Source organism: Sparus aurata, chromosome 21 (genome assembly GCF_900880675.1).
Source record: "Sparus aurata chromosome 21, fSpaAur1.1, whole genome shotgun sequence".
Lineage (NCBI taxonomy): Eukaryota > Metazoa > Chordata > Actinopteri > Spariformes > Sparidae > Sparus > Sparus aurata.
This window is the reverse complement of record NC_044207.1, coordinates 4,716,158-4,736,797: the sequence shown is the minus strand read 5'-3', so window position 1 is coordinate 4,736,797 and position 20,640 is coordinate 4,716,158. Positions and strand designations below refer to the sequence as shown.

Genomic DNA, 20,640 nt, shown 5'->3' with positions numbered 1-20,640 from the left:
CTTGTTAGCAACCGACACGACACGTAAGGGCTTTATAATTCAATTGTGGGACAATTTGGGAATTCGATGTGCAAAAATGTTAACTTGCCTCTTCCTTGTTTCCATCTTTTAGCCATGTTAAACTTATGTCTGGTACTTGCATTGAAAACATTGCAACAACACCACAAATACGGCTGAGAGATCAAGTTCAGCGACTGGAATTAGCTGAGGTAAAGTTGAGCAGACAGCTCATGGGTACCTGTCACTGAAAGTAGCTACACCCCTAATTATGTGTAACTTTACGGCTTAGTATATTTCAAACATAGGTAAATTAAAATTCACATGTCGTCTCATGGGGATAAATAAAGCTCTGTAAAGCCAAGGGAAGCCGGAGGTTCAGCTGATAAATCTTTGTACAATCATCAGTGAGCCTTCACACTATTACTTTGTTTTTGCATTGTCATTTGATACATTAGTGTAATATGTTGAAATGTGTTTCCTCTTATTGAGACTGTAAGATTCTTGCAGCTCACTTTTCAATGCTGTGTCATTGCTGTGCTTGTGGTCCAGTCAAGTTAAGGCATAGAAAACATTTGGTTAGAGTTGAGATACATGCACAAACACAAATGGTAAAACAAATGGGAAAGGTAAAACATTTCCAGTGGTGTCACACTCACAAATGTGACACTAATGTGACATCAAAGCTGTGGTCACTGGCTTGACAGCCTTCTCATCTGTAACTACACCACCACCATCCCTTCACCCCCTGACATTAAAGTCAAGTCATAAACATGCAATTTGAACGTGTTATGACATAAAGAAATATCAACATGGTACGTATGAAAGCATCAGTGGTTTTTAGAACGTCAACAATATTATTTTTTGGTGACTGGGCTGCCTGTCAAACTCCTTGGTGTTGGCAGCATTTAGCCAAATCTTAGAAAATACCTTAGTGAATAAAACAAACAGTGCTATACAGCAGTAATACAGTGCTATAACTGAGGAATGAGACCAAAATTGTGTTATATCAGGATTAAACTTTAACAAGCCTTTTTAACAGAGACAGTGAACATGGAGAACAAGTGAAAGAGAGGTTAGTGAGCCAACTGTAGAGCAAACTGCAGAAATAAGTGTGTGGAGCCAATCATAATCACACCTTTATGTGATTTAGTGTTTGCAGCCACTGGTCTACCAGGTACGTGTGTGTGTGTGTGTGTGTGTGTGTTTGCAGCAGCCATTTGTGGTATCTCTTTGCAGACGCAGTGGCTGCAAGCTGGCAGAGTAGGAAAAGACAAACATATATATTTATATACTGTATATGCTTAACAGGGAGACAGGAGGGAGATGAAACCATGGAGCTGAATGGAACTGAAAGTGTGCGCGCGTGAGAGAGAAACAAGAACACAGAGGAGCAGGAGAGAGAGGGGTGGTGACAGACTGAACAGAGGCGGTCTTTTATTCTCCTTACAGCTACAACCACAGAGAGAGAGAGGGAGAGAGAGGGAGAGATACACTTGCTCGTCCACAGAGGCAGACAGATGCAGTGCAAGAGAGAGGCAAAGACAGATGAGAGTAGTGCAGCACGAGGAGGGGGAGTCCGAACGAATCGTCTACACAAGGTAACGACCACCACCCCATTCATCTTTACCCCTCTCGCTCTGTTTTCCTCTCATCTTTGCTGCCTTCGTTTTTTTTAACGGTCTTTATCTTTCTTTCATTCTTCCTTCAGTGCTGAGAAAATGTAATTTAGCTGCCGCAGCTGTTTCTCCTGTGCGTGTGTGTGTGAGAGAGAGCAAAAAAGTGCATACTGTAATTGGTATAGTATGCTGTCTGTTTGTGTGTGTGAGATGTAATATGTCCATAGTGTATGTGTTTGGAAGCATGTGCATGAGTGTAGATGGAAAATTCTTCACACTCCATATTTCAGACTGCTGGTTATGAGAAGAGATTATTCTGACTGTACATATGCTCGCCGTTAAGACACACACACACACACAAACACTGCTCTAGCCCCAGTAGTGTTCGACTCCAGGCAGGGCAGAGCTTAAAGGAAATCATTTGCACAGTGGACTGTGATCAATTCTCTGCAGTCTTGCATGCAAACCAGGCAGCTGGACGAATGCAGATTTTTTGAATGTCTGATTTTTATAAGCCTATACCAGTGTGATATTTTTAAGCTCTTCTGGCAGAGATGGTACTTTTCCCAAGAGTAAAACGAGTAAATCCCCTGGTAAATCAAGATTTGTCTTTCCACGTATAAATGCAGCCAATTTGGACCAGCTGAAAAGTTTAACAGAGCTGAGCAGGATTGTCCTGGGTGATGTGATGATCTCCATTTGCTGGTTATTTTTCGCCTCCATTTTTGGCTCATGTCTGTGGTGTTCATGTCATGTTTAAAGAGATCCTTGATCTCTTGAAATGCAGTCTACACTGTAAAGTTTTTCTCTCTCAGATTAGTTTTTTATATAATACTTGAGGGAAGCCCAGTTCTTAGTGTTTGTTCAAATGTGAAGTGTATTGGTGGTCTTCAGATCTACTCTATTCATACACCAATCCATCCAATGTATATACCCAATGACTGCAAATTCTTAAATTGTGGTCATTGCCTTTATTTACCCCAACTACAGTGATAATCAGCTCTTTATTTGGATCAGACCTGTATCAGCCTTTACTACTATCCCTATACCACTTTCTACTGCATTAATTGGCTTGAAGTAAGTTGAACCAACCCTTCAGTGTATTTTGGCAATTACAAACATTGTCGGGAGATCTTTTCTGACAATGTTGACAAGCTTCATGATTTACCATTATTTATTATTTGTTTAATTAAGTTATTCTAATTTTGTACTCAAAATTGACATCATTTACAAATTCCAAGGCGATTCTTAAATGGAATAATGATGTATAACTGTCGTGGAACCTGGGAGTCATATGTCAGAACTTTGACTGTTTCACAAGAACTGATTGGGGGGCTTTAAGTGACATGACTCAACAACAGAATGTTACTCACGTAACAAAAGTTATGTCGTTAACGTATGTTAAATTATTAAAAACAAATCGTTGTTGACTCTTGGTTTCAAACAAAACACACACCCCAGGTTCTGGAAGGAAAGTCAAGTGGACAGCCCATCCGACCACCCCGTGACTTGGACTTTACTTGCTCTTTATACTACTCCACTAGAGAGAAGCTTCCAGAAATGAAAGCTAGAGGGGTAACAATAGCAACACAGCAAGAAGCATAGAGCCACATTGCTTTTGATAGCAATTTATTTTTTTCTGTATTATATCATCATCAATACAGAGGCCTGGGCATGGCTGACTTATATTTTAAGGCCAAGTTAGTAACGTTCAACAAAAACGCTATAGGATTTTTCAGTTGGATTATTCAAGTGTATATTACTGCAAGTTATGTTCTAAAACAAAATCTTTAAATACAATACATTAAGATGTTTCTTTCATTGTAAAAAGTGTCAGTTTGTCATGGCATCGCCGCAAAGCATTTCTGACTCGTCTGTTTTCCATGTTTTAAGTGCATCCTGTCTGCTTCCATGTCTGAAGCTCATCTCACCTCCCACCATATTGATTATAGACATATTGACAGTAAACATGTCAATTTTTTACAAATCATTAAAGTAAATGATGTCCGCTTCTTTGCTGTCTGTGGAGAAAGTTGCATTACAGGACTGTATATCTCTGTGCAACACTGTCTACAAAATAGTTTTAACCATTTGGACAGTTTAAGGACATTTATTTGTATCCATTTCTTACAGTGATAAATAATGTTTATTTGAACATAGAGCGGTAAAGTGAAATCTGATCACAAGGGGTCACTCAAAAAGCACATTTAGTCGCATGTTAAAGGGATAGTTCGTGTTTTGTGTGGGGTCATATAAAGTACATACATACATGAAGTACAGTCAGTCTGTTCCCTACTGTAATTGCTGATCAGCGAAGCCTCAGTTTGGAGAAGCACTGAGCCGCTCCAGCCCAGACGCTCAGCTTTGTACTGCAGTGAACAGAGTCCAGATGCAAAGCGAATTTTAACCACCTAAAACAAGGCTCACCTAAAAAAATCTGCCAGGTCTGAATTGACGGGCTTGAAATCTGCCAGGTCTGTTCAGTCGTTTCACTGATAAATCCAATGTAAGCAGCCTCTCTGTCTCTCTCAGAACACAGCTGTTTGCCTATTATTTATTTATTCACTTTTCTCCCTTACATTAGTTAGGGCTTGGGTAAATTATTTTAGAGACCCCGCAAACCTCAGATTATAACTCTTTCTTTTTTGGATTCCTGTTGATTTAATTTGTAAATACTATTTTATTCAAATGTGAAAAGTACTGAGTCCTTTCAGAGAGCAGCTCAAAAGGCCTACCCACCAGAGAGCACAATTAAGTGGTGTGTCCCCTCAGAGTTGCCGTGGGGCAAGAGTTGTTGCTGTTCATGATTTGTGGGGAGAGGAAATGAAAAGAAGCATGTTGCTGCTCAGTGCACTAATATTACATCTCCATGTCCCATTTATAATTTTCTTATTAAACAGCTCCATTAGGAGAACCCAAGACACTCGGTTAATTTGTGGCAGCAGTAGCCCCATACACACTGCCCTTTGAGTGCAGGGATCCTGCACTAATTCTCTGCATCCTCCTCTGTGTGAAGTTTCAGTTGAGGCGAGGGGTGAAACTTTGCTGTGGCACAGCAGAGGCGAAGTGTACCTATGTGAATGGATAAGCCAGCAGTGCGGAGCGAGGATCTGTCGATCTGATGGTGTTCATAGTCTGATAACTAAACAGCTCATCACTCAACTAAATAAAGAGAAATGTACCACAAAGCAACGTTACAGGACCAAACAACAGTACCATAGTAGCTGGTATATAAGAGGAAAAAAATACCACAGTTATACGTGGAGAAGTATCTGTCATCCTGTCTGTCCTATCGACTCTTCCTCACATTTCTGCACAGAAAACAGTGTCTGTCCCTGACAAAAAACTTTAAATCACCAAGTGTTTGTCTGCCACTATTGTACTATCAGCACCATGGTCAGCCCTCCCGACCGAGACTTCAGTGAACTTCCCCCAGAAAAGAGTCAGATAGGGTCCTGTTTACTGATGGCAATTATGTAATTATGTAATTTAGAGCGATAAACGTAACTTTGTCATGATGGGTCAGGATAACACATCATAACAGCATCCCTATGATTATAAACAGCCCATGGCTTTACGCTGGAGCTGCTTGGTTCTTTGTGAACAAACAAGGGCGGATAATTGTAGTTATGGACATGTGGTGCAGAGACAAGGACACTTTTAAACCTAGCACAGGGATGTATGTTGGTGGTAACGGTGGGAAACAGCTGCAGCTACAGTGGTGAGCTGAAAAGCAACAGCTACCTTTCAACAACACTGAGGGCACACACTCAAAGTCATGTCATTGCCCATCATGATGGTTCACTGCATTGTCATATGTCAATTTGGCAGACACTGCCCAACCCTAATGGTCGAGGGCAATGACTATCAACAAAAAACATAAAATGAAATATACATATTTACACAGCCATAAACCCACATTTATGACTAGGAAATATTGCATATCTTCACTGCCTTTTACTGTCAGCTTTATGTAGGTAGAGTGAACATGGTGGGAATGGGAACAAGATGAAGTTTTTTAAACTTCTCTTAACTGTCAGTTGGGGCCACTCTGGCTGTCAACATTCCATATCGTACACACTAATGTAAAGATCTGAAAATTGTAAAATAATTATGAATATTGTATTCCGTATGATTGTTGTGACGAAGTTGAAGCCCTAATCGTTGTGAACATTTCAAAATTTGAATGGGTTTTCTGATTAATTTCCCTCATAATGAAGTTTAAAAAAAAAGTTGAATATTTTAAAGTTTTAATGGGATTTGAAAGATCAATCTTCACATTTCAAAGTTTGAATAGAGTTTCTAGCTGAAAGCATGTATGAGTAGTTAAGAGTTGAAAGTGCTTGAAAAAGAGGGCTTTTTGGACATTCTGCTATTCATTTGCCCTAATTGAGCTCAATAGTTTGGTGTTTGAATGGAGTTTCTCTTTTGACAAATGTGTAAGCAGTGAAATGCCAAAAAACACGGTGGACTAATAAAGTATAACAAAACACGTGTTGTGAGTCCCTCCAACATTTGCAATACAGAAAACATTTCTGACAAACAAGAACAGTGTGATGTCTTTAACAAGCACTTTGTTGCTGAAGGCGATTTCTTTAAGAATTCTGGGTTATCAGCTATTGACTCAGTTTGTGATGCTCCTACTATCTCAGTTAGCTCTAGACCCTGTAGTTTCTCATTTAGGCCCTTCTCTGGTCACAAAGTATTTAATGCCCTGAGTGGCATTGGTCCTGAAATGTCTGCTGGTGCTGATCAGTTGGATCCACAACTTTTTCTACTAGCTGCTCCTGTTATAACAGATACTTTGATGCTTATTTTTCATTTAACTTTAATAACTGGAAGTATTCCAACTGTGTGTAAAACTGCTTGTGTTTCTCCATTGCCCAAGTGTGGTCCTGTGGATGACATAGATAATTATCACCCAATCTCTAAACTGCCTTGTTTATATATGCTACTGCTACTTATAATACTAGAGCGGCTTGTTATTAGTCAATTGAAAATATTTTTAGCTACTTTTATCTAATATTCCAAATTTTCATCAGTCTGGCTACAGATCTGCACGCAACCCTTTGGCAGCAACAATTCAAGTTGTCAATGATATTGTCCATGCTTTAGCTGACAAACTAGTCTGCTGCTCTATTTGTTGATCTATCTAAAGACCAATGCACACACAGTATTCCGCCCCTCCCACACACCGCGCTGATTCGCTAGCACACCGCCAATCAGAGAATCCAATGGCTCATACAGCTGACAGCCAACCTCCTCAGACTTTTCATGTCGAATCGGATCAGACAACGTCCGAGCGGCTCCGAAGGCTTCTGAACACACCAAACACATTAGTTGCCGACCTCGTCCGATTCTCTTCAAACGCTTCAGACGTCCAACGGTTGGGCCGGTGTGTTCCTGCCTTAAGGTTGTCAGGCTTGGCAGAAACTGAGGACTCAGATGCAGGGAGGCAGTAGTACAGACAGGCTTTATTTTTTAATACAGTTCCTCTGTAGACAGAGTGATAACAGAACAGGCTGTGAACTCTATAGGTCCAACGGACCACATACAAAAAAACACAACAAGAACAAAAGATGCTCCCGTAGGAGAAAAGGGGATAACTACACTGATCTAAAGAAACTAGAAGTTTATAAAAATTACTCAAACTAAAGTCGCTCCCGAAGGAGGAAGGCACACAGGCTATGAAAATTAGTCTACTCTAAATAAGGCTGAGAAATTTTAAAGAACGGAAAACACTCCAACAGGAGGGAAAGCAAACGCTATGAAACTTAACTAACAACGAACCAAAATTTCTGACCAAAAGATATCAAACTCAAAATCACTCTACCACAGAGGAAAACTATATGCAAAAAACAAAACTTGACAATACTTAACTTGCTCGAAATACAAGGCTATGATCAAGGCTGTGAGATAGGCTGGACGTACTCGACGAAAACGAACGAAATACTCTGGCAACGAAGACAGGGAAAGACAAAGACTATATACACATGAGGGGAGGGAGCACAGGTGGAAACAATCAGGGATCAGGGAAGACGCCAGACCGGTGACACAAGAGGAAGGGCAAGTGACCTGAAACGAGAGGAGAGTTACTTTTCAAAATAAAACATGAAATTCACAAGACAAAAAAAACCAAGACAGGACATCCCTCACCGCGGTGTGACAAAGGTATTTGACACAGTGGACCAGTCATTACTTTTAAAGCGCCTTGAAACCATTGGTTTTGACAGGAAATCCCTTAATTGGTTCAAAGCTATTTTTCAGGCATATTTCAAGCTAGTGGATAGTTATCAGTCAAATTTTGTAAGGGTATTAAAAGGGGTTCCTCAAGGATCCATCTTAGGCCCTATTTTATTTACTCTTTATATTATTGATTTTAGTTTGGGAATACCAGTAATTCATGCCTATGACACTGTCATCTATTCAGTCGCCCCCTCTGCTGATCTAGCTCTTGAAAACGTACAGTCTCATTTTGACATTATAGAGCATGCTCTGATTTACCTTAAATTATTATTAATCCGATCCTTGGTTACAGACAGTAGTATATCTGCATTGAATGGGACTCCTCTTGAAAGGGTTTCTGGTTACAAATATCCGGGCAACTGGATAAATGATAAGCTTGTTCAGGCCACTTTCTTACCTGTTCTAGATTATGCGGGTGTCATCTACATGCATGCTGCTCTCTCAACATTGAAGCCCCTTGATGCAGTATATGATTCTGCACTCTGTTTTACTACAGGTGATGGGTTTTGAACTCATCACTGTGTTTATTTACAACAAAGTTGGATGGCCATCTCTATCTGTAAGTAGGGAACAGCACTGCATGCTTTTTATCTACAAGGCCCTGCTGCATTTTTTACCTATCTATGTCAGCAATTTTATCTCATTTAGAACTTGTACTTTGCACACTCGTTCACAAGAGACCTTGACTGAAAGACTGCTTTTCAGATCTATGCCCCTCAGAATTGGAATGACTTACATCGTGCTCTTGAACTAGATCATCCTTTTTCTTTAGATAGTTTTAAATGCCTATTGCTCAATTTTTGGCAGTCTGAATGTAATTGTGAATTATGATCATATTGTGTATGTTTATTTGTGTGTTTTGTGATGAGGGCGTCATTGGAAAAGAGAGCTTGGTCTCAATTGACCTTCCCTGAATATATAAATGATTCAATCAAATGTCTTGTGTTGTGTTTGAGGTAGTGTGTCCTCTCCGAGTTGCCATAAGGCCACCACAATGCAGGTGTTGCGGAGTTCTGCTTTTGACATGAGAGAAAAACAAAGAAGCATCTCTATGGCCCTTTTATTTTTAAACTTGACAATTTGGCCACACTGTCTTATCTCATCATGTCATCTCATCTTGTTCAAGTATTGTTTGTCTTCAAACATTTGCCAGACCCTCCACAAAGCAGCCAAGAACACATGTATTACCATTCAAACTATTTACCTGTACCAAACTAAGTGGAAAATCACATCTAAATGTTATTTTTTTTCAACTGGCTAAAAAAGCATAATCCAGGTATGTAAGGCAAATTCAGTTTAGAGTTGGTGACTTACAGAGCACACACATACAGCATGCAACAATTAGAAGAAGATTTAGGGCTCTATCTTGCACTAAGAGCAATTGACTTTGTACACTGGCGCTTGTATAATTCCTATTTTGCATTCGACGCACATTGGAATTTTCCCTCCACAGACGCACGTCCATAAATTAGGGAATGAATTTGCGCTCCCGGGGGCGGTTCAGCGAAAAGAGGAGGCGTGTTCCGGCACAAACGTTCACTGGTGCTATTTTCTTGTTTCAGAAAACAATTCCGCAACAGACCAGGAAAAACTTAGTCTAAAGTCAATGGTGCTTATTCAGATGCTTTTTTAAGGGCGCATGCTTGGCCATAATGTAGTGTGTGCTTAACGTGCATACACTTTGCTTCTCTCATCTACATGGAAGCAGCTCCCATTTTTGCAAACCATACAAAAAAAAGTTGAAAAGATTTAAACAGAAGAACTAATTCTTTTTCCCTCTGATATGCAAGGCGCCCGCCGTAGCAGTGAGGGTCCAGGAGTGGCAATGCGTGATGTGCTCCTAGTGGAGCGGGTGGACGGAGATGGAGTGGGAGGAGGAGGAAGGGGCACAACAGGAGCAGGTGGTGCATTTGGAGACATGAGGCGATGCGCCTGAGCGGCCGCAGCAACATCGCCACCCGGTCAAGACGGGCAGTAATACCTTGCCGCATCCCGGACAGTGCGGTCCGGTCTGACAATGCTGCCACGGCGTGTAGTGGGTCTAGATCCTCTGCACCTTGGTGTTTGCGCTGCTCCCTCCTCAGCTGGCCCTTGCGCACTGCTCCCGAGGCCTGGTGCGATGTCCTGGGGAGGCCAGCCGTAGAAACAATTGTGGCAATTTCCTCCCACGCCCGTTTAACCAAAGCTAATTTGGGTGGGTTTCTCCCATCCCCATACAATGCCACTTCTTGGTCTTTTACGGCCCTGACGAGAACGTCGGTCTCCTCCGCTGTGAACCGCTCCTGGCGTGCGCCTGGCAAATTCGCCATTATAATAGCAATCCGGCATGGAACAAGCGCGCCTGCTTTTAAAGGGAATGTGAGATGACGCTCTGATTGGTTTATTGCACGTTACGCCCAAACCACACCTATGAGTAATGTAGCTACTTCAGACCAACCCATTTTAGATTTGCGTCGGGCGCAAGAGTCATTTATCCCGCCAGCATAATAGCAACAGCGCCTGAGATCCGCCCACAAAGCTACTTGCGTTTTGCGTTTGATACTTGTGTTTCAGATCGTTAAGATAGAGCCCTTAATGTAAGCCAAGCTCTGGATCATATATTTGCTGACAACGAGGCAAAGGACACACAGCAGCATAGAGATACAGATGAGCAGGTTTCTAGGGAGATGATGTTGAGTATCAACTGGCAGACACAGACACATCTGATCAGTCTGATGAGGAGGTCACTGGTGCTGAAGCTGCTCCTGCTCCTGCTGAAAAGGTTTGCTGTGACAAGAGTAAGTGACATCAAGTTTTGATCTGTTTAAGCCATTGTCACTAATAAAATTCATTATTGCCATGACAAATCTTGAAGGAAAAAAGTCCATGGCAACATGTGGAATATCATTGATGAGGAATACCTGGATGCCTACATTGGTGTTCTTCTCCTTGATGAAGTGTATAGATCCAGCAATGAGGCCACTGATTGTCTCTGGGATGCGTTGACAGGCAGGAATATTTTCTGGGCAACAATGTCACTTCAGACTTTTCGAATCCTCAGATTTGTCAACATCCCCATCAGGGATGTCTCGGAGAGATGGGTGCAGCTCCTTCCACTGATGTTCAACCCGGGGCCAGAGGTGACAGTAGATGAATGTTTTCTCCCTCTCCATGGAAAATGCCCCTTCCGGCAATACATGCCCAGTAAGCCAGGCAAATATGGCATGAAAATCTGGGCAGAAAAAAACAGCTATGCATGGAATCTACGGATTTACACAGGCAAATCTACAAGCGGCATCCCTGAAAAAACAAACAAACAAGGAAAACGTGTAGTCCTCGATATGACTACTGGACTGCAGGGTCACAACATCACAGCAATGACCTTGGACAAGAACTTCTCAGGAGGAATCCTGAGAAGAATTCATACTGTCCAAAAAATGCCAAAATGTGACACTGATGTCTATACTGATGCTTATGTCCACAAAGATGCAGCTGTGTCATCCGGAAGTGACAAAAAGCCCATAATCATCCTCGACTATAACAAAAACAAAGGAGGACTGGACAAGCTGACTGCCAACTACATTTGCCAGAGAAGGAGATGGCCAGTGGTTGTGTTTTACAACAAGGGTGGACTCAACCAAAAACAACAAGCGGAGAATGTTTCTTGAGGAGCCAGGAAGTTTCCTTGTCAAGGCACACATTGAGCAAAGGGAACGGGTGCCCTGAGACCCAGCCACTGCAGCCTTGGTCAGACAGCTGCAGAGCTCACCAAGCACTCCGTCCACGCCCATAGCAACACAAAGAGCATCAGCGCCAGCATCCTCCTCAGCCAGCCCTGCCTCATCATTAACCACAACAGCCACAGCCTCAACCCCAGTGAGACCACCTGATTCTAAAAGTAGCCAACCGTCCCTTGAAAAACGGAATCGTCCCGTATTTAGAAACAAAGTTACGTGTCCCGTATTGAGCTTAAAAGGGACGCACTTTGTCCCGTATTTCCGTGAGAATCAAAATGGTCTTTAAAATGTCAATGGAATCAATGAATGACAGGGCGTTTTATACGAATATTTACGGTAATCTTACTGCCAGCCCTCTCCTGCTCTGTGACCAATGAGCTGACAGCACACTCACACACCAGAATAACAATGCAGAATCAGGCTCTTCTCATTGGTCGAGGTACTGTCGCTTGCAAGAAGATACCGGAAGACAAGAGACTGAGGCAACTGGCAAAACAATCCAGCATGGCTCACAACGACACAGGTTCACAGGACACTGCAGACGGTACGCCTTCTACCATGAGCAGTAACGTTACTCCCCCGATAAAAAAAGAAAAGGCTGCAAAAATACAGACTCAAATGAGAAAAAGAAAACGTGGCTGGAAAAAGTGTAGATAATGTCTGCTGGTGCACTTTTTCTGTAGCCCATGGTGAACTGTTTGATGTGAAACAGCATGCATGTGCCTCACGTGTAGACCCTAGTGGTCTACACGTGAGGGACAACCAGGTGGACCCTTGACTGGTTTGTTGTCCACCAGGCAACACCAGAGGCAGATATGGTATGTAGAAAAAATTAGAATGTTTTTTAAGTCCAATAATTGTCAGAATTTTGTGGCCAAAAAAATGCTGTGATAAACACATACAATTGATAGATGAATACATAAAATAGATAAATAATACATAAAAGTAATACATAGATGAATAATTGATAAATAATACACACTATACTATACATACATATATACAACCTTACACATGTCAGTTCAAACAGTCCATAGATAGATGTGATGTGCATAATTTATACTGCACAGGCAGTTGATATACTACACATGAACTATATATCAGTAAGAAAGTAACAACTTTCTATTGTTTTCTGTTATCTTATACTGTTTTCAGTTAAGCAGGACAGTTCTGTTAAATAAATAAATATTTTTTTTATTCTGTCAAGTTAAGCAGGACAGATTTCTGTTTAAAATATCTTTTATTTAGCACAAAAAAATTAATTGTTGAATATTTTTTTTTCTATGTATTCGTATCACTCAAAAACATGCATCAAACTAAATTCACATTCGAGTCAAATTATTTGGAAATCGTTTCACACACAAAAAGGGCCAAAAAAAAAAGTTACCAGCCATCCGGGGGGGGGGTTGTCCCCTATTTATTTTTCATGGAGTTGGCAACGCTAAGTAAGAGGTGTCAGGTCTGCCCTAGCAATAAGGACAGAAAGACAAACACATTGTGCTTCACTTGCAAAAAATATCTCTTCAAAGAATACACTAAAAGTGTCACTTTTTGCCACACATGCATCTAAACACAACATGCATACACATGCATGTTCTTGCATAGAGAGACTTTGTATGGACCTAGTACAAACGTATTGTGCCTCTACTGCAAAATCAAGACAGTTGATCTTGGGACCAGTAACTGCTTTAAAATGGCTCAAAGTGACTTTCCTGATGTGGTGTTTGTGGTCCAGTCTAATGGCTGTATCAGACAAGCCTTATTAGTAGGTAGTAAGTAAGTAGGCCCAGAAAAGTCAGCTGCCATTATTAATCAGAATCATTCAGAAAAAGTAAAGAGGCCACTGTTTGATTCACGCAACTTTCTATAATCACCAAAATTGATTGTTCTCGTAACTGTATGTATATTTTTAAGCCAGCAGATTCGGACGCTTTTTCAGAAGACGTATAATTCATTATTGAACCAAACTTCCCAAAAGTTTTTTCGTGACAAAGTAGCATGTGTTATATTCATACCATCATGGAAAAATGTGAGTTGTAGTCATCTATTGAACTCAAGACTGACCATGATATACAGTACATGGTCATTACAAGTGTACTTAAACTTTTGACTGTAGTTTTGTTTTTGTACCATTAAACCTCTAGTAAATAATGCCTTTGCAACATAAATAAACTTATAGAAACGTGCTATTGGACGTGAATGTTCAGCATTTAAATGAGATTGAGAGTGACAGATCTCTGTGCTAAGTTCCCTTTAAGGTGTAGTGGAGGCAAGTTGTCCACTGCTGCTGCTGCTATTTGCAATGATAAAGAAGAAAGCATGAAACTCACTATCACAGATTTATTTGCGCAGACCAAGATCTAGTGGGCACACTGTCTGTTTACATCAGCTGACTTACAGATGTAGAAAGAGTGCAATGACAAAAACTGTCATTTGGCTTCCATCCGACTCACAGTGAGTGCCTGGGGGACACAGCAGCACTGAATGAATATGTCAGCTCTGACGCATAAAGTCACAGCTGATTAAGTTTGTAATATGCACATAAGGTTTCTTTGTTTTATCTTTTTACTTATAGTCTGTCAAAGTTACCATTACTACCAGTTTGCAATTTGTAGTTAACATCCACATCTAAGTTATTTCGTGTGTTAGCTAATCATGTTAAAAGGCTGATTGATGATTACAAAACCCATGTGCAATATGTTAGCACAGCTGAAAACAGATGTGCTGATTAGAAAAGCTATAAAACTTGTTTTAGTTGAGTATATGGAGCATCAGCATTTGTGGGTTGGATTATACTCTCAAAATGGACAGAAAAAAATAACTTTCTTCTGAAACTCGACAGTCTTTTCTTGTTCTGAGAAAGGAAGGCTATTCCATGTAAGAAATTGCCAAGACACTGAAGATTTCCTACAACGGTGTGTACTACTCCCTTCAGAGAACCGCACAAACAGGCTCTAACCAGAATAGAAAGAGAAGTGGCCCCGGTGCACAACTAAGCAAGTGGACAAGTACATTAAAGTCTCTAGTTTGAGAAAAAGATGCCTCACAGGTCCTCAACTGGCAGCTTCATTAAATTGTATCTGCAAAACGCCAGTCTCAACATCCACAGTGGAGAGGCGACTCTGGGATGCTGGCCTTCTAGGCAGAGTGGCAACGAAAAAGCCATATCTGAGACTGGCCAATAAAAGGACAAGATTAAGATGGGCAAAAGAACACAGACATTGGACAGAGGAAGATTGGAAAAAAAGGTGTTATGGACAGACAAATCTTAGTTTGAGGTGTCTGGATCACACAGAAGAACATTTTTGAGAGAACAAGTGAAAAGATGCTGGAGGAGTGCCTCACACCATCTGTCAAGCATGGTGGAGGTAATGTGATGGTCTGGGGCTGCTTTGGTACTGGTAAAGTGGGAGATTTGTACAAGGTAAAAGGGATTTTGAATAAGGAAGGCTATCGCTCCATTTTGCAATGCCATGCAATACCCTGTGGGCAGCGCTTGATGGGAGCCAGTTTCCTCCTACAAAAGGACAATGACCCAAAGCACACCTCCAAACTGTGCAAGAACTATTTCGGGAAGAAGCAGGTACGTAAGAAGTGCCCATCAAGCCAATCCAATTTGTGGGAGGTGCTTCAAGAAGCGTGGGTTGAAATTTCTTCAGATTACCTCAACAAATTGACAGCTAGAATGCCAAAGGTCTGCAAAGCTGTAATTGCAGCAAATGGAGAATTCTTTGACAAAAGCAGAGTTTGAGGGACAAATGTATTATTTCAAATAAAAATCATTATTTCTAACCTCGTCAATGTCAAAACATACATTTTATTTGATATCGAAAAAAATACCAACACTTGGAATTGTGATTCAGTATTAACTTTAAAGTTTTACTTCAGGAGTTTTAACTTTCGAAATAGCTTCCTATTTAAATGGAGTGAGCACAAAGAAGCATGTTCCCTAAAAATGTTAAGGGACTGCTAAGAAAAGATGTTAATTAGCTGTGACACATGGCAGTGAAAGAAATTTAGCTGCACCACGTCCAACCATTGGTAACCCGGAGACTTTAGCCCATCAAGGGTGAAATGTATTAACCATGCCTACGCACGAAAAATGTATTTACGCCACTTTCCATGCAGATTTCCAAATGTATAAAAAATTCACAAGGGGTGAAAATGTGCTTACTTACGGTAAACATCTTTAACAACATGTGTAACATGCATGCAGTCTTTTTAGTCTGATTATTGTGATGTTGCGAGTTGGTAAAAATGATGAGAGTGTAAATTAGGGTGGCAGGGTTTTATTCAGGGAACATTTTTTAAGGGACATTGTGTTGTGTTTCAATTGTGTTAGGATTACATCAAGTTGTTAGCCTTGTTTTAACTGTCTTCTGTAAATATGTTTGTTGGTGTGCATTATGATATTTATAATGATAATGATCCTTGTGTAAATAAACAAATAAGCACATGATCTTATTTATTGAGTGATGTTTGATGTTTTCATATATGTCGTTTTGTGTTTCCTGCCAATGGGACTGCAGATGTAAATTAGCCTAAGGCTAACTCTGGTGCAATGCATTAAATGGTTACATGTATGTTTTAATTGCACATTGTCCCTTACAAATTAAATTGAGATAATAATAAAGGACAATAAAGATAATTTTCCTGAATTATTGGCGAGTAAGAATCCTTCAGGTGTCACTGGCACTATAAGGGCTGTAGCTTTGTGTAATGGCCGTGAATCATGGTACAGTAGCTTCTTTGGCGTTGCGAGAGGACATTCCAAATGTGCAATTTAGGCTAGAGTGAGTTTTCAAGGACTGTACTGATGGCAGTGGCCCACAGCAATGACCACTCATCAAGCGGAGAGAGTGCGGGAATCTCCTCTCCTCTTACAGAAGTTATCACATTCTCACTGTGCGCAGAAATGCGTCTCTTGGCCTCTCGCTTGAAATCAGACCATTTTAACTACCGTATTTTCCCGAGTATAAGTCGCACTTTTTTTATAGTTTGGTTGGTCCTGTGACTTAGTCAGGTGCGACTTATATATCAAAATATATTTAATCTAACATGTTTTTAAATGTTAATTCCTACTGACTGACATGAACCAAGAAGTAAACATTACTGTCTACAGCCGTGAGAGGTCGCTCTAGGCTGGTGACAACTATATGCTGCTCCTGCTTCAATGATGTGGAATGAGATCGAGAGCTTGGTGAACTTGCTTTTTGGTCTCGCTGGCTTGTTATGTTAATTTTGCCTTTCAGCCTCCCAGCTATGTTCTTTTTGTGTAGCTGAATAACTGTTATTGTGTTACATTAACATACCGGACACCTATTTAGCCTGTTTTTCTGTGTGCTATTGTGTAGTTAAATAACTATTAATGTGTTACATTAACATACTGGACACCTATTAGGCCTGTTGTTCTGTGTGCTATTGTGTAGTTGAATAACTTGCCTTTCCAGATTAAATGACTGTTTTTGGCCTTGGATTTTATGAAATTAATTTCTAAATAAATGCTTATAGTCAGGTGCAACTTATATATTTTTTTTTCCTCTTCATGACTAATGCAATTTATAATCCAGAGCGATTTATAGTCCGGAAAATATGGTACTTAAAGGTCTGTGGCTCTGAACTCACGGCATTCACAAATTCTGTCACTTTCTGCTGTTTCATTTGCTTCATTTTGTTGCTAAAGTCAGAACTGAAGCCCACAAATAATAACGTTAAACTAAATTCTGGCTCTTCATAGGCAGACCAGATAATTGGGGACGTGTTTGGAGCCATTTATAGTAAAATGTTGGGATGGTCAGACAGCTCATGCACATGTGTAAAATTTCAGGATGATTGAGATGTATGAGGAAAAGACCTGTGTGAACAGGGTTTTATAAATGTGACAAAAATACTGCGCATGTATGTTTCTTGTTTTGTGTGTACATAGATTTCTACACCTGCCTATACAGTTTTCTTCATACAGTGTTCTACATTTGGCCCCAGATGTTTCCGGAGGGAAAATAGGGACCTGTTTGACCAACAAATCTTTGCTGTCTGCTGAGTTGTTAGAAATTTGCATCTCTACTCAGCTGCCTTAAGTAGGCTAATTTATGCTTCCATACATGTCCTAGCTTGGCTTGACATGGATGGCCCCTTCGCGCCAGCCCAATAGCAGGGATCTGTATCTCCATTACAGCTGGGCTACCTGCTTCTCCATTTGTTTCCTAAACCAAACCAACTATTTTATTTTCCCTAAACCAACCAAGTATTTTTGTTGCCAAGCATTGACAGAAAACAGAAAGGAAATGAACAATACAGAAGTAAAATTAGGTTAAAAATAATGACGGACATTAATATAATTGGTAGTCAAGTTCCAGGCCAAGAGTGATGTACCACATCATTGTCTTGGAGCAACTCTTAATTATGATGTTCTAGGAATAACACTAACATGGCTATATCAGTGAAGAATAGCCACTGATAAACTGATAAATTCTTCAGAAAAAAGCCCTCTGTTACTGTCAAAGATTATATTATGGGGCATCACAGGCAGGAAATGTTGGGTTTTCATGAGCAGCAACAATTTCTCAAAGTGAACGTGATGTAGGAACTTTCTAGCCAGCTAGCAAACAATGTACTGTTTTTTTTTTAATATGAACATCATTGTTTATATTAAGGAATGCAGAGCACTTAACAATTCCCTTCCTTCCTACTAGGTAATGAAAGCACACAAATTTAGTTTATGTAGGCATTATTTGGGAAGCCTCATTATATTCATTTACATCAATAAACTTTCTAAACAGAGAGTATTTTAAAATGTGCTAAAGATCTTTGCATAATTTTAAATCTTGATTTACTCCTTTTAAATTAAGCAGAAGCCTCACTTGTAAAAAAACGTCATAGTCTTGTCACAGGTCACTGACTACTTATGTTCACTCATGATTGCATAAAAAAGAGAGCAGCAAAGTATTGTCTTTACATAAATAATAAACACAATGAAGAGAAGATGGACAGTTGTCAACATACGAAAGAAAGAGAGGCATTGATATAGAACATGTGTTTTTATAATATAACACAAAACACAGAAAATTGTAGTTGTAATCTGTATCCTTTTTAGGATTGCCAGGACTGCAGTCATTTTACAGCATGCACACTCTTACTCACATTCAGTCCTACAGGCAACAGAGAGTCCTGCATGTCTTGGACTCTGGAGGGAAAAACCCACAGAGCAATGGGTACAACACACCACCAAGTTACTTCTTTCTTTCAATAAGACAATAGTTCTTACCATGCTAAAAACATATGAGTACAATAGTTTATTTCCATGTCAGTGCAGTTTGTGTCTGTATTAGTGTTGGCGTACATGGATACGAAATGGTTTACGTATAACTTTAGCTAATATTAATGTATCATATCAAGGGGCATGTTAACAGGCAATAGAGGTGGTGAAATGTTTTACTTACTGTGAAAGTAAGTGTTTCCTCTAACAGCAGAGTTAGTGCATTAGTGTCCCCTGTAGGTTTGTATCTCTTGCCTGCTACAGCTTTCTGCTTAAATGGCTGTGGTTATGACTGAAAGCTCATAAACTGAGTGAGCAGAGCCACTGGCAACGTGTGTCCTTGGACTTCAACAAGTTGCAATAATGTGCCCTTGAACATGGCATTTAACTCGGAATGTGTGTAAAACCTAAACCTGTCATGGTAAGACTCACCCACTGTGTTTGCTGTAATGAATGCTTTCAAACACTTGTCTCATGTCGCATTAGAGAGGGGGGCATAGGCGTCCTCCCTTATAAAAAAAACAATAACAATACAAATAATTATGTAATGAACCGTATGTATTGAAAGTACTATTTTTTAACTTCATTAAATCAGATTTTGTGAGAAGGTACAAGTTATCAGCTGTAACACCCATTAACATGGTATGTAACCAAAAACCACACAGTAGTCGTTAATACAATATCATGAGTATGAGTCTGACCACACTTCTCGACTCAGCTTTCAATTTGATACAGTTACATGACTGCTTCTTGCAGGGTTGTGACACTGTTACATTTACACACCTGTTTACAGACAGACAGACAATTAAACACCTGGAAAAGTAGTCAAAACCACCTATGTAGTTCCCATAACAGTAGGGGTCTCCAGAAATGTATATACGCATGTGAGCTGCTGCATATAGTCTCTGGCAGCACCTTTCTACTTTGGGCCCCCTTTCTCTGACTGTGCCAATCTTGGAACTCTGCCTTCATTTTGATCTAAACTAGTTTCCTCACTCTATCTTATAGCTATGATGTTACCCTGCTGACAAAAATGTGGCAACAGACAGACAGACAGTTGGACAAGGTGAAAAGAATACCAACTTCACTACATTTGAGTAGATGCAGTCTGACCCCTTTCTCAGACCACATCTTTGAATGTGTGTATGTGTGTTATCATTTGCCATGATGATACGGGGTCACACATTAAAAACCTTTCCCCACATATAGGGTTATTTTTGTGATGAGGACTAGCTGAAATTCCAGGGGGTTGAGGTGTGATGACCCTGACCGATTGGTGGGTAACATCACACAAGGACAAAATTTTAAAAAAGCAACCATGTCAACATCAACAAATCTTACTCCGAAATTAATTTAAAAGATTTGCACCCCTGCCACACATTTACATTTAAAGCAAGACTATTAAAGTTCTAGAATAAGAAATGTGTACATTTATACACCTGTAAATTCAATGCTGAATTCAGTATCTATCAAACACAGTCAAATTCAATCAACTCAGGTGATGCTCCTCAGCCTTTGTCTGGTTTTACAAAAAAACTATTGTTAACCACTGACAATTCTCAGTAACTTTGCTGACTTCTGCAATCTAGCTCATGTTTTAGTCAGCATAATGAGTTACAGTAATATATCTATTTGAGCAGTAACGAATTAATATAACATGGTACTAATAATATTTCAGTAATATTACTGCAGGTATGTCATTTAACACGTTACAATCCATGTTAGTGACGGAAGTGAAGTGTTTATTGTTAAATAATCCATCCACACCACACATAATTATATTAATATAGTCTCTGTGTGTGTTTAA

The 20,640-nt window shown here is 40.1% G+C and overlaps 1 protein-coding gene across 3 annotated transcripts in view; it reads left to right on the top strand.

The window, feature by feature from the left end:
• The first annotated feature begins 1,243 nt into the window (after positions 1 to 1,243).
• Positions 1,244 to 20,640, top strand: part of LOC115572498 (cadherin-18-like) — a 221,630-nt gene continuing 202,233 nt past the window's right edge. For all 3 annotated transcript variants that reach the window (XM_030402641.1, XM_030402642.1, XM_030402643.1), the window contains exon 1: positions 1,244 to 1,598. The gene's annotated coding sequence lies outside the window, so the exon portion shown is untranslated. The remainder of the gene's footprint in view (positions 1,599 to 20,640) is intronic.